The 27342-nt window shown below is 36.2% G+C and overlaps 1 protein-coding gene and 1 pseudogene across 5 annotated transcripts in view; one reads left to right on the top strand and one right to left on the bottom strand.

The window, feature by feature from the left end:
* Positions 1–27342, top strand: part of PTK2B (protein tyrosine kinase 2 beta) — a 167445-nt gene that overhangs the window by 45090 nt on the left and 95013 nt on the right. Inside the window, exon 1 of one of the 5 annotated variants that reach the window (XM_012539815.3) lies at positions 8156–8724. The exons of the other annotated variants lie outside the window; for them this stretch is intronic. The gene's annotated coding sequence lies outside the window, so the exon portion shown is untranslated. Of the gene's footprint in view, positions 1–8155; positions 8725–27342 lie in introns of those variants that run through there. 5 annotated transcript variants of the gene reach the window in all.
* Positions 16213–17333, bottom strand: LOC100924352 (annotated as a pseudogene).

Below are 27342 nucleotides of genomic sequence, written 5' to 3' on the forward strand. Positions count from 1 at the left end.
ACCTTTGAGGAAAACACAGTAGCAACCAGAGGCTGAGGAAGGTGTTGAACTGAACCTAAACTCTGGTCTGCAAAGCACAAATCGTCTCAGAAAAGAATGTTAACTCTTTTTTCTTGATTCTGAAGCCAAAGGTGTGGTAATAGGCCAAGTCCCAAATTGTTTCTTCCTATCTCTCTTTACTTTCTCCTGACATAGGATCATATTCTAGGGACATGGCCTCAAAAGATTCATAATTCCCCTGGAAGGGCAGCTAGGTGGTACAGTGGAATAGAGCACTGGGTCTGGAATCAGAAGGACTTGAGTTCAAATCCAACCTCAGACATGTACTAGCATGTGACCATGTACAAGTCACTTAACTATTTACCTCAGTTTCCTCATCTGTAAAATAAGTTGGAGAAGAAAATGGAAAACTACTCTAATATCTTTGCCAAGAAAACTCCAAAGGTGGTCACAACAACAACCATGATTCTCACTAGAATAATACCAGATTAAGTAGACATCTATCTCATTGAAATTTCAGTCACAGAATTTGAATCTACATATAACCTTAGAGATCATATAATCCAACACCTACTTTTAGGAAACTGAGACCCAGAGAGGTTAAATAAGCTGTGGAAGGTCATATGATTAATTCGGGGGACACCTAGGACTAGACTCTATGACATCTTATTCCATGCCCATCATTCTTTCTGCATCATGTTCCATTATTTATTTATTTGTTTGTTGATAGCATCTAAAAAATTTGAGTTCCAAATTCTTTCCTTCCTTCTAGCCTCTTCCCCACCCATTTAGAAGGCAAAGGAATATTATATCAGATATACCTATAAAATGCATGTAAATATATTTCTATATTAAGCATGCATATCACATTCTTATACTGTAAATTTGTTTATATGAACTAAGACAGAAAAGTATTTTGAATATTGAGTATATTCTCAATGCAGAACTTACAGGAGCACAATGAAAAGAATGAGAAGGTATGGATGGAGGATGATCTGTACTAGCAGGAGGTGTCGTCAAGAGCAAGATCATAGAGTCATTGAAGTATTCAAATGGGGAGCTTGACCTGATGTCAGGGACATTAAAAGGAAAGTCACAGGATCACAGATTTAGAGGGAGAAGGGAGCCTAGATGCTATCTAGTCTAACTCACTTATTTTAGAAAAGGAAACTGAGTCACACAGAGATCAAGTACTTTGTCCAAAGTCACATGAGTAGTAAGTGGCACAAAAAGATTTGAATCCATATCCTCTGACTCTATGGACTGATTGCTTGGGAGAATTGGTTGGTTGTCTTGTCTTACTGCAAGGGAAGAAGGAATCTATTTTTTTGTGTATTTATATCATGAATTACAGAGGTTGATAAATTGAAGAACATTCAAAGTAGGATAATTAGGATGATAAAAGGCCTTAGCTCATTTCATGTGAGCAGAGGGTGAATGAACAGGTAAAATATGTAGCCTAAAGAAGAAGAACCCAGAAGGAAAAAAAAGAAGCAAGAAGGAAACCATTGTCTCCAAGTATTTGAAAGGTTGTTGTCTTCAATTTGATCTGTTTGAATTTATAAAGCAGAAACATTCTGTGGATCTAGAATAATGGGCAACATGAAATAGAAGGTAATGAGCTTATCTTCAAGTAGGGGACAAGTGACCACCTGGATGGTAAATTATAGAGGGGGATTCTTTTATATATATATGGGCTTGAGTTGACTAGATAGATGTCTGCCAAAGTCTCTTCCAAGATAACAATTTTGTGATTGATTGACTCTGAGATCCAATGTTTTTTCAACTATATTATAACTAAAATGAGAGAAGGAAATGGCAGATCCCTCCAATATCTTTGCCAAGAAAACTCCATGGAGAGTCATAAAGAATTGGGTGTGACTGAATGAACAAAAACAATAATTAAATTAGAATTTTATTTACTCTGATTAAAGTGTAAATATAAGGGAGAAGACAAGAGGTCACATAGCAGTCATGGAGGAGTTCTAGATCCATTGTTGTTGTTATTGTTGTTTGTCCTTCATTCTAGAAGAGGACTAATGACATCAGGAGGAGGATGTCTTGACTTAAAAATGAATTGAATTTAAATGAAGCCAGGGCTGTGCAAAGTCATCAGCCTCCAGAATCATGGGAATATATCTTTACACTTTCTCCTCCAGAGTTATGGGAATCCAATGGCAAGACATAATTCAGTATGACTGGGTATAGGCCCCTGAAGATCTATTATGATAAAGCAAAAGACTAAAAGAAGGAACAATTAGTAAATTTATGAATAATACTTCAACTAATATTTAGTAATAATTCTTTGATTTAATTATAGCTGTCATAAATTATTAATTAAGCTTGCTTGTTGATTGATTTTTTATGTGTTAGCTCATCTGCCTGAAGTATAAAAAGACCATGCATATATTTGTTAATTGTTTTTTCACGGCTTTAGATATATTATATCTCTATATGTGCACTTACACATTTAAGTCTTTTTTTCTCTTCCTCTATGGAGTTCTTCCTATTAAAAGATGGGGTTTTTGCTATCCTGTTTGTGGGAATGCTTGAAAAACCACACTGTACTTTGGTCTGTGACTATTGGCTAAATACGTAAACTTCTCTTGCCTTTTCTCTTTTCATCTCACAGGCTGAGCTTTACCTTTGCTTGAAAAGAGTCTTTTAAGAGCTACACATCAAGTTGGCCATACTGCCACTAGTTTATTCAAATCTTTTGAGGGATTTGTAGACTTGTAGACTACTTGATAGCAGCTTCAGCTGTTTAGTCTGTTCTTAACTATGCATCCTAAGGACCTTGGACTTTGCCCCTTGTGAGTAATCATAAATACATGGCCATGAATGACTCCTCAGGCCTCAAATGTATGTCAACATTAAAGCAAGTTAGTCATAGAAAGTCAGATCTTGAAGGGACCAGAGGTCACTAGCCAAGCTCCCTTATTTCATACATCTGACCTTTGTGGTTCTTCCTTGCTCTAACTTTATGATCATGTGAAATTCAAAGAGATTTAGTTATTAGTTTTTAATTTTGGTAATTAGTAAATGGATCAGCTATTATTATTATTGACAAGATTAATAATTATAGGTAACAAATATTAATAATAATGATTGATTAATATAAATGATAACAAATAATTAAATTTTGTTATATTTATGGAACTATATTAATAAACCTGCAACATGATTTAATGGGCAAAGAACTAGCCTTAAAGCCAGGAAGGCCCAGATTCACATCCTGCTTTCACATATCCTATCAATATGATCCCACATGGTCCCAACCTATCCATGTTCTAGGCTCTTTATAACTATAAATTGATGGGAAAGTTCTGACTGTATAATCTCCTTAATTTAATAGTTCCTTATATCAATGAAATCAAAGGTATAGTCTTTATCTCTAATACTATAACATAATAATAATATTATTATTAACAGTAATAAATGTGTCATTGACAGTGGACAATTGTCCATTTATTAATAATAAATAAATAAAAGACATTTATTTAATAAAGGTTAGGAAAAACATAGAAACTATACAGATATATTCCAAGCCATCTTTAAGATTACACTGTGAACATATAATTAAATACTAACTGAAATCATGTCACATGTGCTAGAAAATATGATTGTGGGTATGAGTCTTGGGGAAGGGAATGGAACGAAAGAGCAGGATTTGGAACCAAAGAATCTAGATCTGAAACTCTGTATTTCATTTACTACCTATGTGTCCTTTAGAAAAATCACTCTCCAACCATCTCTAGGCTCATGTCCTCATTTAAAAGATGAAGGCATTAGATTAGAAGGCTTCTAAGATCTTTTTTTTTTAGCTTTAGCTGGATAATCCACTAATGTCTCCTGTTATAATATGAACGGTTTGTGATAAGAGTAGACTACAGCTGTGTTCAGACAGGAAATAAAGGTAGGAGGAGATGAAAAGAGATCTGGAAAAAGAGACCCGATGGGTGATCATCAAAGAATGAGAGGTCTTTTCTGCTATTATAGAAAATTTCTGTTGCTGTGGACATTTTAGCCATCAAGTAGACAAATTTCTTGTGGGGTAAGAAGGTCTGAAATCTTAGATTCAGAGTTGGAAGAAATCTCTGGATCATCTTGTCCAACCCTCTCATTTATCAGATGAGGAATTGGGAACTCATCTTCCTGAGTTCAAATCTGACTTCAGACACTTACTAAATCCTGAGCAAGTCATTTAACTCTGTTTACTTCAGTTTCTTCATCTGTAAAATGACCTGGAGAAGGAAACAGCAAACTATTCCATATCATTGCAAGAAAATCCTAAATGGGATCATGATGAGTCAGTTGCAACTGAAAAAATGATTGAAAAATGATAATGAAAATGGTTGAGTTAACTGAGCTTGGGTTTTGGACACTTAACTAAGGATGTGACTATGGGCAAATCACTTAAATGCTCTGATCCTCAATTTTCCTACCTTATAAAACTAGGTTGATAATATCCATGCTATTAGATAATATTTGCACAGCTATATGGTACAATACACAGAACACTGGACATGGTATCAGGAAGAATTTAAATATTATCTTAAATACTAGTTGTATGACTCTGGGCAAGTCACTTAACCTCAGTGTGTGTCTCAGTTTCCTCAACTGTAAAATAGAGATAATAATAACATATATATGTATAATATATATAAAATGGGGATAATAATAACACCTATCTTTCAGGGTTGTTGTAAGGATAAAACAAGATAATAGTGAAGTGCTTAGCCCAGTACTAGGCACATGGTAGGTACTATATTAAATGTTAGCTAATTTTATAAATTTAACTGACAGTGTTGTTATATGAAAAATATTTTTAATCCTGAAAATACTAAATACATTTGAATAATAATAACTAGTTTTCAGTGCTTGATATGTTTATCTCACTTGATCCTCACAACAACCCTCTGAGGTAGATGCTATTATTATTCCCGGTTTATTTATTTATTTTTTATAATAGCTTTTTATTTTTCAAAATACATGCACATATAGTTTTCAACATTCACCCTTGCAAAACCTTGTGTTCTCCCTCCCTCCCCTACATTTTAGATAGCAAGTAATCCAGTATAGTTTAAACATGCGCAATTCTTCTAAATATATTTCCATATTTATCATGCTACACAAAAAAATTAGATGAAAAAGAAAAAAATGAGAGAGAAAAAAACAAGCAAGAAAACAAGAACAACGAATGTGAAAATACTATGTTGTGATCTACATTCAGTCCCCACAATCCTTTCTCTTGGTGCTGATGGGTCTCTCCATCACAAGTCTATTGGAATTGGCCTGAACCACCTCATTGTTGAAAACAGCCACATCCATCACAGCTGATTATCACGTAATCTTGTTGCTGTGTACCATGTTCTCTTGGTTCTACTCACTTCAATTAGCATAAATTCATGTAAATCTCTCCAGGCCTTTCTGAAATCATCCTGCTGGTTTTTTCTTATAGAACAATAATATTCCATTACATTTATATACTATAACTTACTGAGCCATTCCCCAACTGATGGGCACCCATTTAGTTTCAGTTCATTGACACTACAAAAAAGGCTGCCACAAACATTTTTGTACATGTGGATCCTTTTTCTCTTTTTATGATTTTTTTGGGGGTACAGACCCAGTAGAGACACTGCTGGATCAAAAGGTATGCACAGTTTGATAGCCTTCTTTTTCCCATTTTAAAGATGAGGAAACTGATGCTGAGGTAGGTTAAGTTAACTTTCTCAAAGTCACTACTTGTAAGGGCTTCCTGATTCCAAGTCCAATGCTCTATCTGTTGCATTACCTACCTGCCTATTACTATTGTTATTGTTGATTGACACTCATACACTAGTGTTCAAGCAGTGAGTCATTCACTGAGCATTGATGACTGATAACAGACTTCTTCTGACATTATTTTGATGGGAAAGCTATGAAAGCAAAAAGTAGGGCACACTGTATGCCTAAGGTAGGGAAAAGGTCACCAATGAGGTGAGAAAAGGGGGAAAAGTGTATGTAGATCTAGGCAACCAGTAGGGACAGGCTCTATAGCATTGCTGAGGGTAGACCTTCTTGACCTTTTATTCACCAGAGACCAAGAGGTACACTATACATTTAAGTACTACTGTCTCTTGATTGAAAAGGCATCAGCCCTGTTTCAAATGGTTTATATTTTTATTAATTTTAATTATTATCATAATAATTAATTAAGTATTTTATTAATACAAGATTTCTTCATTTTAGAAAAAGGCTTTTGATTCTGAAGTATTCTTTCTCTATAAGAGCAAAAATGGACAGGAATTGAAAGCACTGAATTTGAATCATAAGAATACTGTTGGAAGTGATGAGGTTTGTATCCCCTCAATTCCCAGTGGTGATGAGGTTAGTGGCAATAAGATAGTTGTTAAAAATCCCCTTTTAATCAGCTGCAGGTTTAAAGTAAAAGAATTCACTTATTCCTGAATTATTAGCTGCAAAATGAAAGTTTATTGTTGGATAGAAACCAGTTTGCTAAGAGGCTGACTTCTATAGTGGCAGAGTCCTGTTAGGGAAATGAAATTTTGTGCTTAGAAGGGAATGCCTCCTCACTGAGCAAAGGGTCCTAGCAGCTGAACAACCTACTTTAGGTCTTTTGTGAGGAGTGAGTTTAAGGGAACCTGTTATATGAGTATCTTGGTGGGGACTGGGACAACCTGAGCTGATCAGACCAGAATTTCTCAATTGAATGAGAACTCAGAACTTCAAAAAGATCAATGGGAATTGATTTGCTTCTGAATAGTGTTACTTCTCTCATCCTGGGAGGATGGGCCCTCTCTAGACTCCTTGGAGCCTGGGAGATCCTGATCTCTTAGATCAACAGAAGGATACACAATCTCAGAGTGATAATTTTAAAGAAAAAGGGAGGACAGTAAAGGGAACAGTTTCCCTCCCACTTCAAAAGCAGCATCCCATAATTTACCTAGTTCTGAGGGTGACATAGGGCAAGTGACTCTTCAAATAAACCTTGGTTTCCTTTTGTACAAAGTAAGAGGATTAAACTAAATAATCTTTAAAATCTTCCAGATCTAAGTATATTATTGAAGGAATTTTTTTTTAAAACTGCAGAATTCTAAAGCTTTGTTTACACTTCCCTAATTTGTATTTAAATATCATACAAGAAGTCAGAAACATTGGTCTTGCCTGCCTTCCCTTTTCCATACATACTTTTCAGGCTACATGTGGCCCTTTTGTGATATCTTATAAACTGTTAGAATATTTCACCTTCCATTTGTGTGCCTTCACACAATCTGTTTCTTGTCTGGAATGTTCTTCCTCCTCACCTTAGTCTCTTAGCATCCCTAGCTTCTTTCAAAAGCCAGTTGAGGGACCACTTCCTACATAAGAGTCTCCTGACTTCCACCCTCCATCCCTCTTGGCCATCCCTCTCCCCCTCTTTCCACCCAGAATTTAGTGCTTCTTCTTCCAACCCCCTTGCCTCTTAATTTCTTTGTATATATTTTGTATTTATTTCTGTGTGGTTCAGACAGCATTTAATAAAAAAAAAAAGCTCGAGAGATCTCTAGAAGCAAAGTTTATTATACGATCTTGCAAGAATTGGGCGTCCCACCCGTTGAGCAGACAATCGAAGGGAGGAAGCGCCGTAGTGGGCAGGGTCAACACTTTTTATCCCTAACGCAAATACCCCCTCCCCCACTGACCCTCATCCTTATTGGCTGAGGATCTTACATTCAAAACTTGAAAACTACCCACGAAATTGAACTTGACCAATAAGTACATAGTTGCCCATATTTGAGTTAAACAGAAAGACACTGATGTCATAGGAGGATAACAAGGGGACTTAAGTATGCCCTTAGGGGATAGCAGGGAGGGGACTTAAGTATACCCTTGACTTGATGCTTAAAGTCTTTCAGGCCTACTTAAACTTTGAAATATATGAAGCCTTACTCGATTTTCACAACTGTCTTGAAAGATCTCACCTCATCTTGTTCATTTCTTTGTGTAATTTTGGTTCCTTGCTAGAAAATAACCTCTTTGAAGGAAGAAATACTTAATTTTTTTCTTATTATTCTCAGAACCCCACACCTAAAAGACATTTAATATTGCTTGCTGATTAGTTGATTAGAATTGAGGCAGTCATATATAACTAGGCTGTTTCTTAATGCCTATGAGACTTTGGACAGATAATTTCATCTTTTTGGCTCTAGATTTCCTTTATAAAGTGAGAGGTTGGACCAGTGATTCTCTCAGCTTTCTCAAGTCTTTTGGAGTGTCTTTCAAAGCTGTTTGTTCTTATTCTTTGCTTTTTAATTACTATCTCTACCTTTATTCACCAAATTTCCCATTTCTTCTGTGGATTTCAGCACCATTCTAGCATGCTAAGACAATTGCTCATATTTAGTCTTAGGATGAGTTTAGCAATTCTGGGGCAGGTTCATTCACTCTTTACTTTGCAGCTGGGAGGCACATAAACATGAGTAAGTCACAGTTCTTGCCCTCAAGGGGAAAATCAAGTAGGTGAGATGACTCATATGCAAATGAGTACATACGGAGAAGTGAGGAAGCAACCAGAGACAGTCACAAAGTGAGATACGGATTCCTGGGACCTAGAACTCACTGGCAGGATCTAAAAACATTTTATGAAAGAAGTGACATTTGGGCTGGGCATTGAAGGATGAGTAGGAACTAGAAATCATGTTTTGACACTTCTTTTTAAAACTCCATGCCAATTAACTGGTAAGTGTTTTTATGTTTTTCTAATGAAGAGTGAAATGTTCTGCTAAGTTAAAAAAAAAAAAGTATCACTTCCCCAGGACAGGGAGGACTGAGAAAGAGTGACTTTACAGCACTTATCATTTCCTGGTGACACTCTTGGATAAACTCTTACATTTTTTTTTTCAGGAATTGTTTATTTCTACTTTCTTTTGATAAATTCAGACTGCTTTTCATTCCATTTTCTCAAATAAGGATAATCTTAATTTCACTAATTTTCTTGTTTCTTTCTTCTCATTGAAACCAATGGAAACATACATACATGTTTTAAGTTTGAGGTCTATGGAATCATGATACTACCCATCTCTTGACAAAAAGATAATGGACTAAAGGTATAGAGTGACATATATTTTTGGATATAGCCAAATGCAAGAGATTTTGTTTTGTTTTGTTTTATTTTTGACGAGGCATGTTTGTTATATATGAGTTGTTTCCCCCCCACCCCCCAGGGGAGGGGAAGGAAATTTTTAATTAAAAAAGTTAAAAAAAAAAACCCAAACCAAAAATAAAGTCAGAGACCTGTATTTTTGAAAAATTTGTTGAAAACAATTTAGTTTTAAGGTCCAGGCAGATCTTAGACTCAGAACTCTATAGAGTGTTAGACCTTCAGAGAGCAAGATCTCAGTTCAAATATAGCCTCAAATACTAATACCCTTTTATCTCAGTTTCTTCAAGGATTGTGGAAAGAATCAAGTGAGGTAATATTTGTAAAACTTTTAGCATATTGCCTGGCACATAATAGGTAGGTAGTAAATCTCTTCCTCCTCCCCTTCCTTTTTTTCTCTTTCCTTCCTTCTTTCATCTTTCCTTCTATCCTCTTTCTCTCCTTCCTTCTATCCTGCAAAATGACATAATTCTAAACATTTCTAGCATTGGTTAGAATTCTGGGGAACCAATCTCTTGAGGGAAGAACGAAACAAAACAAAATGAGAAATAAATGAAGCTGTTATTTCATGAAAAGTTAATATGTTTATGTAATTCACCATTCTTACTATAAAAACAAGGTTTTTCCAGGAAAGAAATCCCATAATTATCAACAACAAAAATTTATATAAAATTGGTATAAATGTTGTGGACAGCTAGGTGGCACAGTGGATAGAGTACTAGATCTGGAGTGAGAAAGACTCATTTTACTGAATTCAAACCTGATCTTAGAGATTAGCTGTGTGACCCTGGGCAAGTTACTTAATGCTGTTTGCCTTGGTTTCCTCAATTGTAAAATGATCTGGAGTAGGAAAAGGTAAATTACATTCATATCTCTGCCAAGAAAACCCCAAATAGGGGTCATAAAGAGTCAGATTTGACTGAAATGGCTGAATAACACATAAGTTCTGAATCTGGACTCAGAGGATCTGGGTTTAAATCCTAGCTATCTGTGTGACCTTGAGGACTTACTTATCTGGGCCTCAATTTCTTTGCCTGAAAAATGAAAGAATTGGACTGGATCAGTGGTTTTTCAGAGGATATGAATAAACAGTATTCGTGAGGTTTGGGAATAGAGGGAGAGATTCCTCTGCTTGGAGACCCAGGTCCAATGCGGAAAGAATTCGCAAACTCAAAAATCTGAGTGGCAGAAAAGGGAATTTTATTGTTCACTAAGGAGTAAGTTTTCTTAGAGGGCAAAACTCCTCATTAGGAATTTGGCAAAGGTGTATATTAATAGACCCCTGGTTGTATAGGTAAATCTTGACCTGGGACTAGGAGCTGTCTGGGCTAATCAATAGAGGACCTTCAGACAGAGATCTCCAATTTAGTAGAATCTCTCAATTGGGAGTTTGAAGTATTTTCCCAGAGTCTGGGAACTCCCTGAAGGGGATCCTGGCCACCCCCAAAAGATCTCAATCTCAATCTCAATGGAGCGTGATTTGACCAAGATGCTTTCCCAGGATTTGGAAGTTTTGGGGGGGGGGGCAAAGGTTACATCATTCTTCCCCAAAAGATCTCAGTTTACATCAGTATGGAACTTACATTTGAAATCACTTATAGATGAACACATCTCCTTCCTTTTTGAAAGTGTGCAGTATGACGGCAAAGAATATAATGCTATGTCCACCTCCTACCCCCAAAAGTTTAAGAATCACTGACTAGATGTTTTCTAAGGCCTTTTCTGGCTCTGAGTACTAGCTCTGAGTTCCAGCTCTGAGTTCTATACTTTGAGTATTTGCTTTACTTCAGTTCCATTTATGTGCGAAATTTTGTTCCTATTTGCCTATAAATGTCATCTGACAGGCAGTGTAGTGATATGTATGGAGTGGTTGATTAGAGTCAGGATCTGGGTACAGATCATATTTCTGATTTGACCCACTCGAGCCTGGCCATGTCACATAACACTTTTGGGTAAAGGCTTCTTTTTTGGCCTAGATAGACTTCAAGTCCTCTACCAGTTCTAAATAGATGATCCTGTGATCATTGGGAGAAGAAAATGTAAGCTGAGTAATGGGGGAAGGGAGAGAAGATTTTAGTGTGGAGTGAGGGTGCTGTTACGTAGAAATATTAGGCAGGACTAGTAAATGTAACACGTAGGGCCATGTGAGTAGGGATTGGAAATGCTATATAGTGGTTCACACTCATTTCCCAGAGTTTTTTTGCTGGGTATAGATGGTTCTATTCATTATTGAACAAATGGAACTGGTTTGGTTCATATCATTGTTGAAGAGAGTCACATCCATCAGAATTGATCATCATATGGTATTGTTGTTGAAATATATAATGATCTCCTGATCCTGTTCTTTTCACTCAGGATCAGTTCATATAAGTCTCTCCAGGACTTTCTGAAATCATCCTGTTGATCACTTCCCTAAACATAATAATTGATATTGTTATGTAACTGTGTCCTACCCTTCATTACCCCATTTTGGGGTTTTCTGGGAAAGATACTGGTTTGCCATTTCCTTCTCCAGATCATCTTACAGATGTGGAAACTGACAAAAAACATGACTAAGTGACCTGTCCAGGGTCCACAACTTGTATGTGTCTGAGGTTGGATTTGGACTCAAGAAAATGAACTTAATTCTTCTGAGCATTCTATTTTTGGGGCTATTTCCCTGCCCTTAAGAAGCTCATATTCCATAGGGGATGCCACAAAAAAAATTAGCATTGTTTCTGAAGCCCATTTGGTATTTGTGGTACAGTGCATGAAATATAATATTTGGATTCAGAAAATCTGGGTTCAAATATTAGTTCTGTCACCAAATCTTCTCTTAAAAAATGAGGACTCCTTGAGGGAAGGGACAGCTTTATTTTTGTATCATTACCAGAATTCATAACCTTGAGCAAACCAATGAAACCATTCTTCTTGAAGCCAAGTCTCCTTTTCTATTAAGTGAAAGGTTTGGATTGATAATCTCTCATGTTGTTTTCAGCTCCAGATCCATGATTCAACAATGATGACTGTTCCAGGAAGTGGGAGAATTTTCTTTATTTTTTAATTAAATTTAATAATTTAAATTATCAAAAATATATGCTTTTTCTCACTTACCTCCTCCCTAGAAATAGAAAAGAGAAATACAACCCTTGTAAGAACTAAAGATAGTAAAACAAAACATGACAAGAGGATCTTTAAGGCTTGACATGATTTCTGTGGCCAGGGCAAGAAATGTTTAATGCAGTCTAGGACCTCTGTAGGCAGCATGAAGGCTAGCATAGTCCAAGGGTTATCCCTCTAGATATTTGGAGACTGTGCTTGTCTGCCATATGAATGTACGTTGTGGTCTTTCAGACTGCCTACATTTAGAACCAAAAGGGAACTTGAAGGTTATTTGGTCCAGTATCTTAATTTTTTTTAGATAAGGAAAATGAAGTCCAGAAAGATTAAGGGCTGGCCCAATATAACACTAAGGTGTGTTTTGAATTCACGTCCTTTCACTCATATTAACATGCTGTCTTTTCACAGAAAAGCATTGCTACCAAGAAACAATAAAAGTTGTGACTTCCTCTTTTCCCCCATCCCCCACTGTGTTTTTAAACATTACTTAGTGGTGAGAATATGGCAGTTAGCAAGCACAGCAAATAGGGAGTCAGGAAGATTACTCTTCCTAAATTCACATCTGATCTCAGATACTTCCAAGCTGTGTGACCCTGTGCAAGTCACGTTTCTTCATCTTTAAAAATATAGTGAAAAGGAAATGACAAAGCATTCTAATATCTCTGTCAAGAAAATACCAAATGGGCTCACAAAGAATCAGAAAGGACTGAAACAGTCAAACGTCCAATGGTGACAGTTCCTTTTTTTGCCCCATCTGTAACTGCAGCTCTCTAGTCTCTGTAATTGCTTAGAACCTCCAATTTGTGGGTACATGGGACTTTTACCAAGATTGATCATGTCTATTACTTCTCCAGAATACTCTAGCAATTTACCTTTAAAAAGTAGTGAGATGCTAGTCTGTGAAACATAATTCCTTATGGTTTTTGATTTTTAGGAAATGAGGTGTAGGAAGAAAGCTATAAAACTTTTCTGTTCACTGAGATCTATTCTCAGTAACTGATAGAAATGATGTGGTTATAGGTTTCAAATGAAGTGGTTTAGGACTATATCAAATATTGGGGTTCAGTCATGTGAAGAATTCACAATGGCCATTCTCTTTGGCAAAAGGTAGGTTTATTTAGAAAATCTTATAGACAAAATGAAGAAATGTAATAGACACCAGGACTGGTAAATATGAAATAAGATTTGGGAGAGCACATAGCAAAGAAAGGGATTTTAATAATTAATGGTGGAAAAGAGAAATTCCCTAGTGGAACTTACAATTAACCAAGAGAAAGGGAATATACCATGAGGGTGGAGCATGCTCTTAGCTTGCAAGTTAAATCCTAAAAGGGATTTAGCACTCTAAAAGAGTTAGTTATAAGGAGAAGAAAACCATGAGACATGGTAGGGGATCAAAGGAACGATATCACATGGCATAGTGGGGAGATGAGAGGACAGATACTATGTGGCAGGGGAGAGATACTATGTGGCAGGGGGAGAAGTGAAGGGAAAGATGAGGCAGAGTGCTGTGGTGGGCTACAACTTCAAAAGGGATTCAGTAAAGATGGCATAAGTCATGGACAGATTTGTAAGGGAAATTTAACCTCAGGAATGTGACATAACTCAGATTTTTTGGCTGGACATAGCAAAGTGGGGCCACCCACAGACCTCATCAGAAATAGTGGATTATTAAAATCTGGTTATCTCATATTCTCAATTTTCCTAGCTTCTACTTATTCCTTGGATCTCTCTGCTCTGATAGCCAGGAATTTAGAGTTGATTAAGGATAGAGGTACAGCACTGTGCTCTGGACTGGTCAACATGTGTCTGAAATGCCATGTCCAGTTCCTAGAATTACATTTCTAGAACCCTGCTGACAAACTGTATGGAGTCTACAGGAGGGCACCCAGATTAAATGACATAAATTACACAAGTTTAATCTATATTGAATTGCTTGCTGCCTAGGGGGTAGATAGAAATCAGGGAGAAAAAATTGGAACACAAGATTTTGCAAGGCTGAATATTGAAAACTATCTTTGCATCTATTTGGTAAAATAAAAAGCTTTAAATAAAAAAAAATTTAAAAGAAAGGAAAAAAGAGAGAGAGCATGGATGACAGAAATGAGTGGCTTGGGAGCATGGATTCAAATATTCCTTGATAATCTTAGTCAAGTCACTTAATTCTAAGCCTTAGTTTTCTCTGAAGTTCCTTCAATGATCTATGATGTCATGATCTGAAAACCATGCCATATGAAAGAAAAGTTGAAGGAACTGAGCCTGGAAAAGAGGAAACAGGCAGAATTTGATAACCATCATAAATTCTTTGAAGAGTTGTCATATGGAAAATTAATTAGATTTGTAGCATTAAGCTCCAGAGAAAAGAACTGGGATCTATAGATAGGAATGATAATAATGATAATAAGAAAAAGCTAACTTTTATGTAGCATTTTTAGATTTGCAGTGGTGTTTTATAAACATTGTCTCATTTTATCTTTACAATAACCTTGAGAGATAAATACTATTTTCCCCATTTAATAGATTTTTAAAGTATTTCAGACTGAAGTTAAATAACTTGCACGGGGCTACATAGTCTGAGGTGGAATTTGAACTCAGCTCTTCCTGATCTAGGCCCATTACCCTATTACATAGATGGTTGCCTCTGGGAGGCAGATTTTAACTCAGGATAAGACATTTCTTAACAATTATAATCACCCAAAACTGAAGCTTGCTGCCTTAGGAAATAGTGAGGATCCTCATTTCTCCTGCAATTGAACTGACTTCAATGAGCGTTTATTAAGAACTTTACATGGGCAAAGTACTATGTCATACATAGGCAGTCAAAGGCCAAAACGAACCAGCTGTTGTCCTCAAGGAGATAGAATTCATGCACAAAATAGTAAATGCAAGAAAATTTGAAGGAAAAGAGAAAGCTAACACTTAAGGCTGGCTTCCCATATGAAGTGTTACCCCAAAGGAAGTGAATCTAACCATAAGTTAATCAATTAACACACATTTACAAAATGCCAATTATAGGCAAGATGCTATTCTTGGTAAGCCCTGGGGAAACCCAAATGCTCAGTGGATCTGTGTTTCATCTTTTCTTTCATTGGTGTAGACAGGAACCCATCCATACTTTCCTATTCTCTCTGATTCTTGCTCATATCCTCTCATAAATTTGTCATTGAGTACTACTCAAGATACTGGAGGATTTCCTTGATAAATATTTTATTTTTTTGAAGTATAAACTTTATTGGATGCTTTGGAATTTACATTGATTGGTTAAATGAGAACCCTAACTCTTTGCTTCTATGGTTCTGTCCAGAAAAGACAATAAGGGTTGGTTTGTTGAAGGAAGTAGTTAAAATAAAACTTCCTCAGTCTAGGGTAGAAACCTGGTTCTCAACCCCAGAAACACAGGTTATTTTCCTCTCAGGGTTATTTGTTCCCCTGCCTTTGGTGTGGTGAACATAGTGCAGCAGCAGCTTTATTCTTTTTCTTTCTCCTCTCTTTCCATCCCAACCTGTTAACCATTGTTTTGAGTGAAGCAAGAATGATCAACACAAACCTGAGTGATGAGAGGAGAGGAAAGAAGAAGAGAACCCTAAGTACAAGGTGGAGCCCTTAAGGGGAAGAGTCCACTCCAAGAGGCTGAGGGAAATTGCTCCACTTCACAGAGGTTTTTGGATCTAAACTGTGCTTCCTGTATCACTAAGTTCTGGGTTTGAGTCTTCCTCTGGGTTTATATTGCTGAAGAGGGTCCAGAACCCCAACCCCGCCACCCCCTTAGTCTCTGGGTTATAAAATCATATTGCAGAAAGCAATCTGTTAGTGTATGGTTTTATTGGTTGCTTGTTTTCTCAAACCCTTTTTTTTTTAAACAACAACAACAAAAAACAAAACAAACAAACAAACAAAAAAAAAACTCACCCGAGGAAGTGGTTTAGTCAGTAGGGTTAGGATAGGGGTAAGGTTGAATTGACTGAGATCATTTCTGGAGGATCCCAGGGTCCCAGACTGCTCCTTCACATGAAGAACCATGCCATCAGTCTAGAAGCCAAGGCTATAGCAGCAGTGAGGATGAGTTGAATGTTGGGCTGCCTCAATATGGCCAGGACATTTTTGAAGGGGCAAGCACTACCCTCATGGGCACCTTGTTGAGCAGCATTGTACAGACACTTATGGATCTCTCCTTTCCCATCATGTATTAGGAGCTCTCCATCTGGGGATTCTTTGGCCAGCAGAGAGCCACCCTTATTCAGTTCGTTGAAAATCTGCATGTTAGCCTCCTTGACAATTTTGTCCTTGGTCTTCAGATCCAGGTCCAGAGCATTCATTTTGACTTGATAAAACTGCTTGAACCGTTGGGCATTGTCTGTATTCTCAAACAGGGAAAACTGGATCCCTTCTCCTGTGCTTGGGAGCTTCAGTATCTGCTGGGCCACCTTTTTCAGTACCTGGATCCCAAAGAGGTCCTCCATCTACCATATGTAGGCGTGGGCCACAAGGAGCTCTGGCTCATGTAGCCCCATGTAATGGATCTGGTTTACATACTGCTGAGTAGTAGGCTTTGAACACTTCACTTTCTCTTGTCAGTCACCAAAGAAATACTCCATGTCCTTGGTCATTGCTTCTTTGTGCTGTAGCTCCATAGAGAAGAACAAGGGAGCAAAGGCTGAGTGATTTTTGTTGCCATCCATCTCTTCTTCTAGAGCTGAGTATGGCAAATAAAGTACAGTGGTAACTAGCTGAAGATATCCTTCCTGATATGGTCTTTCAAGAAATCTTTGACAAAATGGGTATTCTCAGCATGGTTATGAGACTTCTTGATCTCATCATTTAGAAGCTCAGAAAGATATGCTTGTTTTGCATGGTTTTTCCATTCAGATTCTCTGTAGTCTTTTTTTTTCCCCCAGATTCATCCACTCTCTCTGATGGTGTCTTCAATTCAGATGATATTTTGGCTTAGTGCAGCTCCTCAAGCTTTCTTTCATCCCTCTGGTTCTGCAGGGAAACATTCAGGGAAAGCTAATGAGGTTTTCCTGAATGTCCACACTATCACACACTCTTCTGGATTACCTATGACTTGTTCTGCTTTGTCTGCTGGCATTGCTGGCTCAGCTCAATATTTTAAATGTAACTTTTAATTTTTAACTTTTTTTTTCAAATATCAAATATTTCTTTTCTCTTCTTTTTTCTCCAATACCTATCCTTTCCCACATATTTTCAGAGAAAAACAAAACCTCTTGCAACAAATTACTTTTTGGTCATATCCAGAAATGGAGGGCTCATTCTGCATTTGCAGGAATCAAGTTAAGTTAATAAGCATTTGTTTCCTAAGCACCTTTTTTTGTGCTAGGTACTGTTCTAACATGCTTCATTATCCTCTGGAATTCTGGAATCCCTATTGGTCATTGCATGAAACAGAGTTCTTGAATCTTTCAAAGTTGTCTTTACAATGTTATTATTATTGTAAAAATGATTCTAGTTTTGCTGACTTTATTCTGCATCAGTTCATATAAGTTTTTCCAGGTTTCTTTTAAATTATCCCTCTCATTCTTTCTTATAGCATAGTAGTATTCCATTACATTCATATGTTATATATTTTTCACTCATCCTGGGGTGCTCCCTTAATTTCTAGTTCTTTGAGATTACAATAAGAATTGCTGTAACTAATTTTTTTCCTTATGGGTTCCTTTCCTCTTTCTTTGATTTCTTTGTTAGAAAGGAATAGTTAGTTACACATTCCTTTTCAGAATGGTTGGCCCAGTTCACAGCTCCCCCAACAGTGTCTTAGTATACCTGTTTTCCCACAGCCCTTACAGTCTTTGCGATTTTCTTTTCTTCATCTTTCTTTATCAATCTGATAAGTGTGAGATGGAACCTGGGTTGTACCATTGGGTCAAAGGATATACAAATTTTTAGTGACTTGGGGGAGGGGAGCATAATTCCAAATTATTTTCCATGGCTAGACCAATTCACAGAACCACCAATAGTGCATTGATGTGTCTATTTATCCCATAGCTCTTTCAACATCTAACATTTTCCATTTTTGTCTTTTTTGCCAATCTGATGACTATAAAATAAAAATTCAAAGTTGCTCCAATTTGAATTTCTCTAATTAGTAGTGATTTAGAGCAGGGATTCTTAAACTTTTTTCACTTTCAATTGGCCCAATACATTTTTATGTGACATTAGGTATGTAGGTATATACCTACATATAGATATCAAACGATATACAAGTAAATGTGGGTATACCAATCAAACCTTTACAAATAATAAATCATAATTTCATAATCCCCACATTCAGTTATGTGACTCCATGTTGGGCTGTGATCACAGTTTAAGAAGGTTTGATGTAGAAGCTTTTTTCCATATGACTAGTAGTTTCTACATCTTCCTTTAAGGCTGCCTGTTCCTACCCTTTATTTATCAACTGAGGACCATTTCTTAATTTTTTCTGAATATCATTAGGACATTAGTGGGGCACTCTGGCTGTCTACCTGTTACTATTCATGCTTTCCCTGTGACTAGCCCATTTTTCTCTTCCCATCATGTACTTTCTCAGCAGCATCCTTTACTGCTATTGTTTGGATTCCTTGTAGGTTATACATTACAGTCTACTCACACCAACCACAGCTCCTCCATTGCCTTCTGTGTGACATTTATTTTTAATGCTTTGGACTCTATTGAATTTTGTATCTTGATATTAACCAATGAAATAGAGGCATTAGGAGTAAAAAGACAAAAATAAAGTAGTTCCAGCCCCCAAGAAACTTTCATTATTGGATAAAGGGAAAGGTATACTTATATTAAGTAGATACAAAACATATAAAGCCAACCAAAAATCATTTATGGAGGAATCATTAACAGCTGGAGAGGGGGTAGTGGGGATGAGGATAGATTTCATGTAAGATGTGGTACTTGAGTTAAGCCTTAAAGGAAATACAAATTCTAAAAGTTATAATTAAGGCAGAAACCCATTTCAATCATGTACTACAAAGGTATGGAGGCCAGAGATGGAATACCAAATTCAGGGGACAGGAAATAGGTCAGTTTGAATGTAACATAAGGTATATGGAGAGGAATAGAGAATGGAGCCAGACTGCAAAGGCCTCAGTTACTGAAAACACTCAAAAGTATATGGAGAGATGGAAAATGGAGCTAGACTGTAAAAGTCTCAGTTACTGAAAATACTCAAAAGGAAGCTGGATTTTCTGCTAGTACAGATGTTATAAAGGGAGAATTCATGCTTCAGATAGGGGTTGTACTACAGGACCTATTTTACTCTTGGATTAAGGGAGTTTCTGATTCATTGAAAGATGTTCTCATGACCTCAAGAATCAAAATCCCCTCACCCAGTAATTTCCCCTATTTCAGGTTCATGTTCAAAATCTGCTTAATATGTCAGGAAATAGTTGATATAATATTAAATAATGTAGTAAAATCATGATTAATGTCTAATGTTTGCTAATATGACTGGTTTGGGGAGGGTGAGGCATCTGTCTCACTCTGAGACTTTCCTACCTGCATGTATAGAATGAGCAACCTACTGGCAGCAGGTTTTTTCCTCACCTAGTCAGACTTAGGACTTCTTGGGTTAGTTACCCTGCCAGCAAAACCAGGAGTAGAAAAGTGGGCCTGTTGGTGGTCCCATGTCTAGTATGATTCTCCCAGGGTCTTCCCCATTATCTTTCCTCCCCGAGGACCTCCCTCTTCTGTCCCTTTGCCACTTCCTGGGTGTGATTCATGCCTTCCTCCTCCCTACTCTGCCTGGCTGGTATGTGTCATTTCCTGACGTTGGTGAAACCCAGACTTGCGCTGGTCTCCATGTGACTGGCCCTTAGGGGATTAGGGCTGAGGATTCTGTTCTTCCCATCCCCCTTCCTCAAAAAAAAAAACAAAACCAAAAAACAAAAAACAAAACCTCAGTAGATGTTTCAGCTGTGTAAAGAAAAGTTCCCTGATTACTTGACAAGATGAATTTTTTGACTTTGGAAATTACCTTGCGTTCAAAGAAGGTAAGACTTGGATCTTACAGGCATATCCTGTTTTACCCAGAAGCCTTTGACTCACCCCCATTCTTGAGAGTCTCCTCTTCTATAGCCTAAGCCTCCTTTCAAGAGGCTCTTGCATTGTCATCCACCTCTTCAGAGTTCCCCAGAAGGACGACCTCATCTGTGGACTTCTGAGATTTTGTGAATTTATTAAAACATGTATGCAATTCAATTCAACAAGTATTTATTGAAATCATTCAATGCTTTGCACAGTGCCTGGTACATATTAGAATGCTTAATGAATATTTATTGATTGAGAGGCATATACAGAGCCTATCCTTAAAGAGCTTACATTCTATTAATAGGGGAAAATAGCATATACACAAATAAGTGGTTATAAAATAAATGCAAGGTAATTTCCAGGATGGGAGAGGGAAGGTGAATAAATTCTGAGGATGGAAAGAAGATAGGGATCATATTAAATAGAGATGAGCAGCAATACATTGGAAAGAGTTGTTAGAGTTCTGAATTTTCATTGGAAATTCACCTGTACTGAAAGGTTTTAGAGTCAGATGACCTGGATTTAATCCTAGCCTCATTATTTCTACCTAGGTGGACTTGGGAAATTGTTTGGGCCTCTCCTTATTTATAAAATAAAAGAGAGGGGTTAGGTGATCCCTAAGAGTCTTTCCAATTCAAAATCTATGATTCTATGAGAATAGAGAGCATTCGAGAAATGGGAGAATAGCCTAGGCAAAAACACAGAGGGAGGGTTTGAGTTTGCTATACTTTACTGGAAGAATTCCCTAGGGCTGGGATTCCCTTTCTTGCAGTATTTTAAATCAGGGCTTCTTAGACTTTTTCGTCCTGTTTCACCCGAGAAATTTTTATGTGACTCTAGATATATATAGACACACAGATATATAAAAGTTGTTCAAATCAAACATCTACTGATAATCATAATTTCATGACCCCCACATTCATTTGGGGGGGTCTTTTTATGATACCCCATATGGTATTCTGACAGTTTAAGAAGCTGGGTCTAAATAATTCAGTTCCACTCAGCTTTTTCTGAAGCAGCCTGATTGTACCTAGCACAATGAAGATCTAGCTTAAGGATTTGCCTTTCCTAGGACCAAGTCTCCTCTGAGCCCCAGTTCTCTCTGGACTGTGCCACTTTTGCTCATTAAAAATGAGCCATTTCACTAATAGAGTTTTTGGTGAAATTGTGAACTGATCCAATCATTCTGGAGAGCAATTTGGAACTATGCCCAAAGGGCTACCAAACTGTGCATATCCTTTGATCCATCAGTATTTCTATTGGGCCTATATCCCAAAGAGATCATAAAAAAAAGAAAAAGAACCCATATGCAAAAAAGTTTGTAGCAGCCCTTTTTGTTGTGGCAAAGAACTGGAAACTGAGTGGATGCCCATCAGTTGGAGAATGGCTGAATAAGTTATACTACATGAATGTTATAGAATATTATTATTCTATAAGAAATGATCAGCAGGATGATTTGAACTGATGCAAAATGAAGTAAGTAGAACTAAGAGGATATTGTACACAGGAACAAGAAGATTATATGATGATCAATTCTTATGGATGTGGCTCTTTTTAATAATGAAAGTAATTCCAGTCAGTTCCAATAAACTTGTGATGGAGAGAGCCATCTGCATCTAGAAAAAGAACTATAGGGATTAAATGTGGATCACAACATAGTATTTTCACCTTTTTTGTTATTTGCTTGCTTTTTGTTTTTTTCTCATTTTTTCCTTTTTGATCTGATTTTTCTTGTTCAGCATGATAAATGTGGATTATATATATATATATATATATATATATATATATATATATATAAGAATTGTACATATTTAACCTATATTGGATTACTTGCTGTATAGGGGAAGAGGTTGGAGAAGGGATAGAGAAAAATTTGAAACACAAGGCTTTGTAAGGGTGAATGTTGAAAACTATCTTTGCATGTATTTTGAAAATAAAAAGCTGTTATTTTAAAAAGTGAGTCATTGGGGAAAATACCAACTGACATTTATATAGAGCTTTAAAGTCTATACAATGTTTTCTATGCCTTATTTCATCTATTCTTCACCATAATACTTCGAGGTAAGTATCACAGATCATAGGTTCATAATTTTAAAACTGTAAGGGACCTCAGACTTCACTGAGTTAAACCCTTCCCCTCCACTTGATTTTATAGAAAAGAAAATGGAAAAAATAGATAAGATCATTTCTCCAGGGTTGAGTCTTGTTATCAAATGTCTGAAACAGGTCTTTCTGAAGCCAACTGTAGTACCCTGGCTACTATGCTACACTAAAAGAGTATAATATGTAGATGTTATGTCAGGTTTCCTCAAATTATGCTATGTATATAAGGCAGCTAAATGATGCAAAGGATAGAGTGCTAGACTTGAAGGAAGATTTGAATTCAAATCCTGCTACAGTCATTTAGCTATGTGCCCTGGGTAAGGCACTCTCTTAACCTGGATGCCTATCTCAGAGTTGTTGTGAAGAATAAGATAATATTTGTAAAGTGTACTTCAAACTTTAAAGCACTATATGATTTTGCCAGTTATCATTGTTCTTGTTATAGAACAACAATAGTATATCATGGTTAGATAGTATATCATGATACCAGTTCTCTACACAGAATTTTCATTTACCCTCTCCATTAAGGAAAATTTTACTTAATTCTTTCTTCATTCTATATTACACAGGACTCATCCAGAAATTATTCTCATTTTAGAGAAGCCTAGATAAACTGTAGCATCTTTGGAGAAGAGTATATAGAATGCAATTGGAATATTTTATCCACATGGTAGGGGGTGGTTTAGATAAATTGGAGTACTTTTAGAGCAGGGCATACAGAATGCTTCTGGAATATTTCATTCACTGAAAGGGGTGAGGGAAAGGATTCTAGATAAACTGGAGTACTTTCAGATCAGGGTGTACAGAACATATCTGGAATATTTTATTCTTATGGGGGGGAATTTTAGCTAAATTGGAGCACCTTCAGAGAAGAATGTATAGAACATATCTGGAATATTTTATTCATGAGGAGGATTTCTAGATAAATTGAAATACCTTCAGAACAAAATAGATAGAAAATAGATAGAATACATCTGAAATATGTTATTTATGGGGGAAGATTCTAGATAAACTGGAGTACCTTCAGAACAGAATATTTTAGTTATGGGAAGATTATTCTAAATAAACTGGAATACCTTCAAAGCAAAGTATATAGAACATTTCTGGAATATTTTATTCTTATGGGGCAGGGGGAGGATTGTAGAGAAACTGAAACATCTTTTGAGCAGAATGACTGGGATGGTTGAAGATTTAGAAACTATGACAAAGTGAACTGGTCAAAGGACTTGGAAGTATTCAGCCTAAAAAAGAGTATTGGTAAGAAGAGGGAAAGATGGGCTGTCATCAAAAACATGAAAGCTATCATTTAGAATAGACTTCTACCATTTTTGGGAGTGAAAATAGGAAATAAGGAGAGGTAAAAGGAAGAGAGGCAGATTTTGGCTCCGTAAAAGGAAGGGCTTTTAGAAAACAGAGCAGGTTACATTGCAAAATAAGTGAGCTTCCTGTACTGGGTCTGTTCAATTAGAGGCCCTCTGGCCATGAACCAGGACTGCTAGAAGAAGGGTACTTGCATGGAGTTGGTCCAGATGTCCTCTGAGGTCCCATCTAATACTAAGATTCTATTCCCAGATTCTCCTCCCATTCTGCCTATTCTTCTAGTCCAGAGATACTTTGATGATAGCTTATCTTCTTCAAACTAGGGTCTTACAGAGCTTCTTCATCTAACAGTGGCCTCTGAGCACTGGGATGGGCCTGTCTCTTTGCAAGCTACTTGGTACTTTTACATTTTAAATATACATTTTTATTGGTTGGTCAATTCTTCCCCTGGGGGGCCTGTAGGTCAAGATTATTCTTCCCCATGCTGGGAGATGAAGATAGACGAAGGCCACTGCTGGATCAAGATTAGAAGTCAAAGACCTCAGCATCTTAGTGACTGATGTCGCTCAATTCTACTATCTCTTTGCCTGAAGTGGAAAAGTAAATTCCATGTGAGTCTAGCTGCAGATAATGATGACACTGAGCCCATGAATCTTAGGATTTACTCATCTTTAGCTAACTCTTTTAAAACCTAAATAAAGTTATGGCTATACATTTTTTGTTTTTAAATAACTACATAGTATCATAATTTTAGTACTGGAAAGGATTTAGAGGTCATCTAATTCAATGACCTCATTTTACAGATGAGGCAACTGAGGTCCACTAAAGCTAAGTGCTTTGCTTAAGGAAAGGTAATACTTTGCTTAAGGAGAAGAAAAGTATCAGAGGCAGGATCTGAATACAGATTTTTGGATAACAGTTTTCTTTTTTCTTTCTTTTTTTTCTTCTTCACTATCATCATCCTTTATTTTTTTTAAGCTCATTAAAAAAAATGTTGATTTCCTAATTCTATTCCTCCATTTGGCACTTCTTTCACCATCGAAAAGGCAAGAAATAGGATATCAATTATAAATATGAAGTCATATAAAAATAGTTTCATATTAACCATGTTACAAAAAAGGGAAAAAAAGCAAGAAAAAGAAAGCAATTGAAAAAAATATGCTTCAATCTATACTCTGAGTTCATCAGTTCTCTCTCTTTGGTAATGGATGGCAATTTTTTTCATAAGTCTTTTAGAATTTTCTTAGATGATTATATTGACTAAAATAACTGAATCTTTCACAGTTCGTCATTGTTACAAATTTTATTATCACTATGTACACTAATCTCCTGGTTCTACTCATTTGACTTTGTATCACTTCATATAAGTCTTCCCAGGTTTTACTGAAACCATCCTCTTCATTATTTCTTACAGCACGATTGTATTCCACCACTATCATAGAATACAAATTGTCCTGCCATTCCCCAAAAGAAGCATATCTCCTAATTTCCAATTCTTTGTCTCCACAAAAAGAGTTGCTATATATCTTGTTGTACATATGAATCCTTTTCCTTTTTCTTTGATCTCTTTAGAATAAACATCTATAGTGATATTTCTGGGTCAAAGAGTATACAAAGTTGTATAGCCATTTAGATATAGTTCCAAATTGTTCTTCAAAGTGGGTTGGACTATTTCATATCTCCACCAATAGTACATTGGTGTATCTATTTTTCACATCCCTGCTAGCATTGCTTTTCTGTCATGTTAGCTGATATGATGGGTGTGACATGGCTCCTCAGTGTTGTTTTAATTTGTATCTCTTTAATTAACAATGAAATAGAACACTTTGTCATATAACAACTGATAACTTTGATTTCTTCTAAAAACTGCCTGGTCATATCCTTTGACCATTTATCAACTGGGAAACGCTTCTTAATTTTATAAATTTGGCTCTGTTCTCTATATATTTGAGAAATGAGGCCTTCATTGGAAAAACTTACTCCCTCCTGCCCCAGTTTCCTGTTCTCCTAATTTTGGCTGCATTGGTTTTGTTTGTGCAAAAACTTGTTAAAATTTCATGTACTCAAAATTTATCTATTTTACTTCTCATGATCTTCTCTGTCTCTTGTTTGGTCATAAATGCTTTCCTTATCCATAGGTCTGAAAAGTCAATGTTCTTTATCTTTTACCTTGTGTGTGTGTTTACATTAGTTATATCTGGCTATACTATACCTCTCCTCACCCCAACCTTGTAATTATTCTTTAAAACAAAGAACAACAGTTAAACAAAACAAAAAGACAGGGACCACACCCAATAGTGTATGCACCTATGGTTCCTAACCTCTTTATTATAAGGAAAGAAGTGTATCTTTAGCTTTTTTTCCAGGGCAGTAATAGGTAACCAAAACTAAATAGCATTTATTTTATTTTTTTTTTTTTTCCATTTTCAAAAACATTTATTTTAATAGTACATTGTCTTTCTAATTACATGTAAAGGTGGTTTTCAACATTCATTTTTGAAAGATTTTGTGTTCCAAAAAAAAAATTTTTTTTTTATCTCTGCCTTACCTTCTTCCTTTCCAATTCGGCGAGCAATCTGAGATATGCTATATATTCATTTTTAATATATGAATCATGTTGGGAAAGGAAAATCAGAACAAAAGGAGAAAGCCATGAGAAAGAAAAAAACCAAAAGATAAAAAAGGTGAAAATAAAATGCTTTGCATTTAATCTCTACAATTCTCTCTCTGGATATAGATGGCATTTTCCATTCAAAATTTGTTGAAATTGCCTAAGATCACTGAATTTCTGAGAAGAGCTAAGTCAATTATAGTTCATCATTATACAATCTTGCTATTGCTGTGTATAATATTCTCCTGGTTTTCCTCACTTCACTTAGCATCAGTTCACATAAATCTTTTTAGACTTTTCTGAAATCAGTGTGTTCATCATTTTTTATATAACAGTAGTATTCTACTACATTTATATATCATAGATTATTCAGCCATTCCTTAATTGATGGGTGTCCACTCATTTTCTAGTTCTTTGCTAACAAAAAAGGAGCTGCTGCAAAAATTTTTGTACATGTGGGTCCTTTCCATCTTTTATGATCTCTTTGGGATTCAGACCCAATAGTGAGATTGCTGGATCAAAGAGTATGCACAATTTGATAGTCCTTTGGGCATAGTTCCAAATTTCTCTTCAGAATAGCTAGATCAGTTCATACTCCACCAACAAAGCATTAATGTTGCAGTTTTCCCATATTTCCTCCAATATTTATCATTATCTTTTCCCATCATTTTAGTCAATCTGATAGAAATTTGTATTTCTCTAATCAATAGTGTTTTAGAACATTTTTATGAGTATATATGATTTTAATTTCTTATCTGAAAATAGTTTGTTTATGTCCTTTGACCATTTGTCAATTAGACAATGAATTGTATATTTATAAATTTGACTCTGTTCTCCATATATTTTAGAAGTGAGGCCTTTATTAGAAATACTGCCTGTAAAAATTGTTTCCCAATTTTCTGCTTACCTTATAATCTTGGTTGTATTGGTTTGGTTTGTACAAAATCTTTTTTAGTTTAATGTAATCATAATTATCCATTTTATATTTCATAATGTTCTCTATTTCTTGTTTGGTCATAAATGCCTC

This window comes from Sarcophilus harrisii, chromosome 2, assembly GCF_902635505.1.
Source record: "Sarcophilus harrisii chromosome 2, mSarHar1.11, whole genome shotgun sequence".
NCBI lineage: Eukaryota > Metazoa > Chordata > Mammalia > Dasyuromorphia > Dasyuridae > Sarcophilus > Sarcophilus harrisii.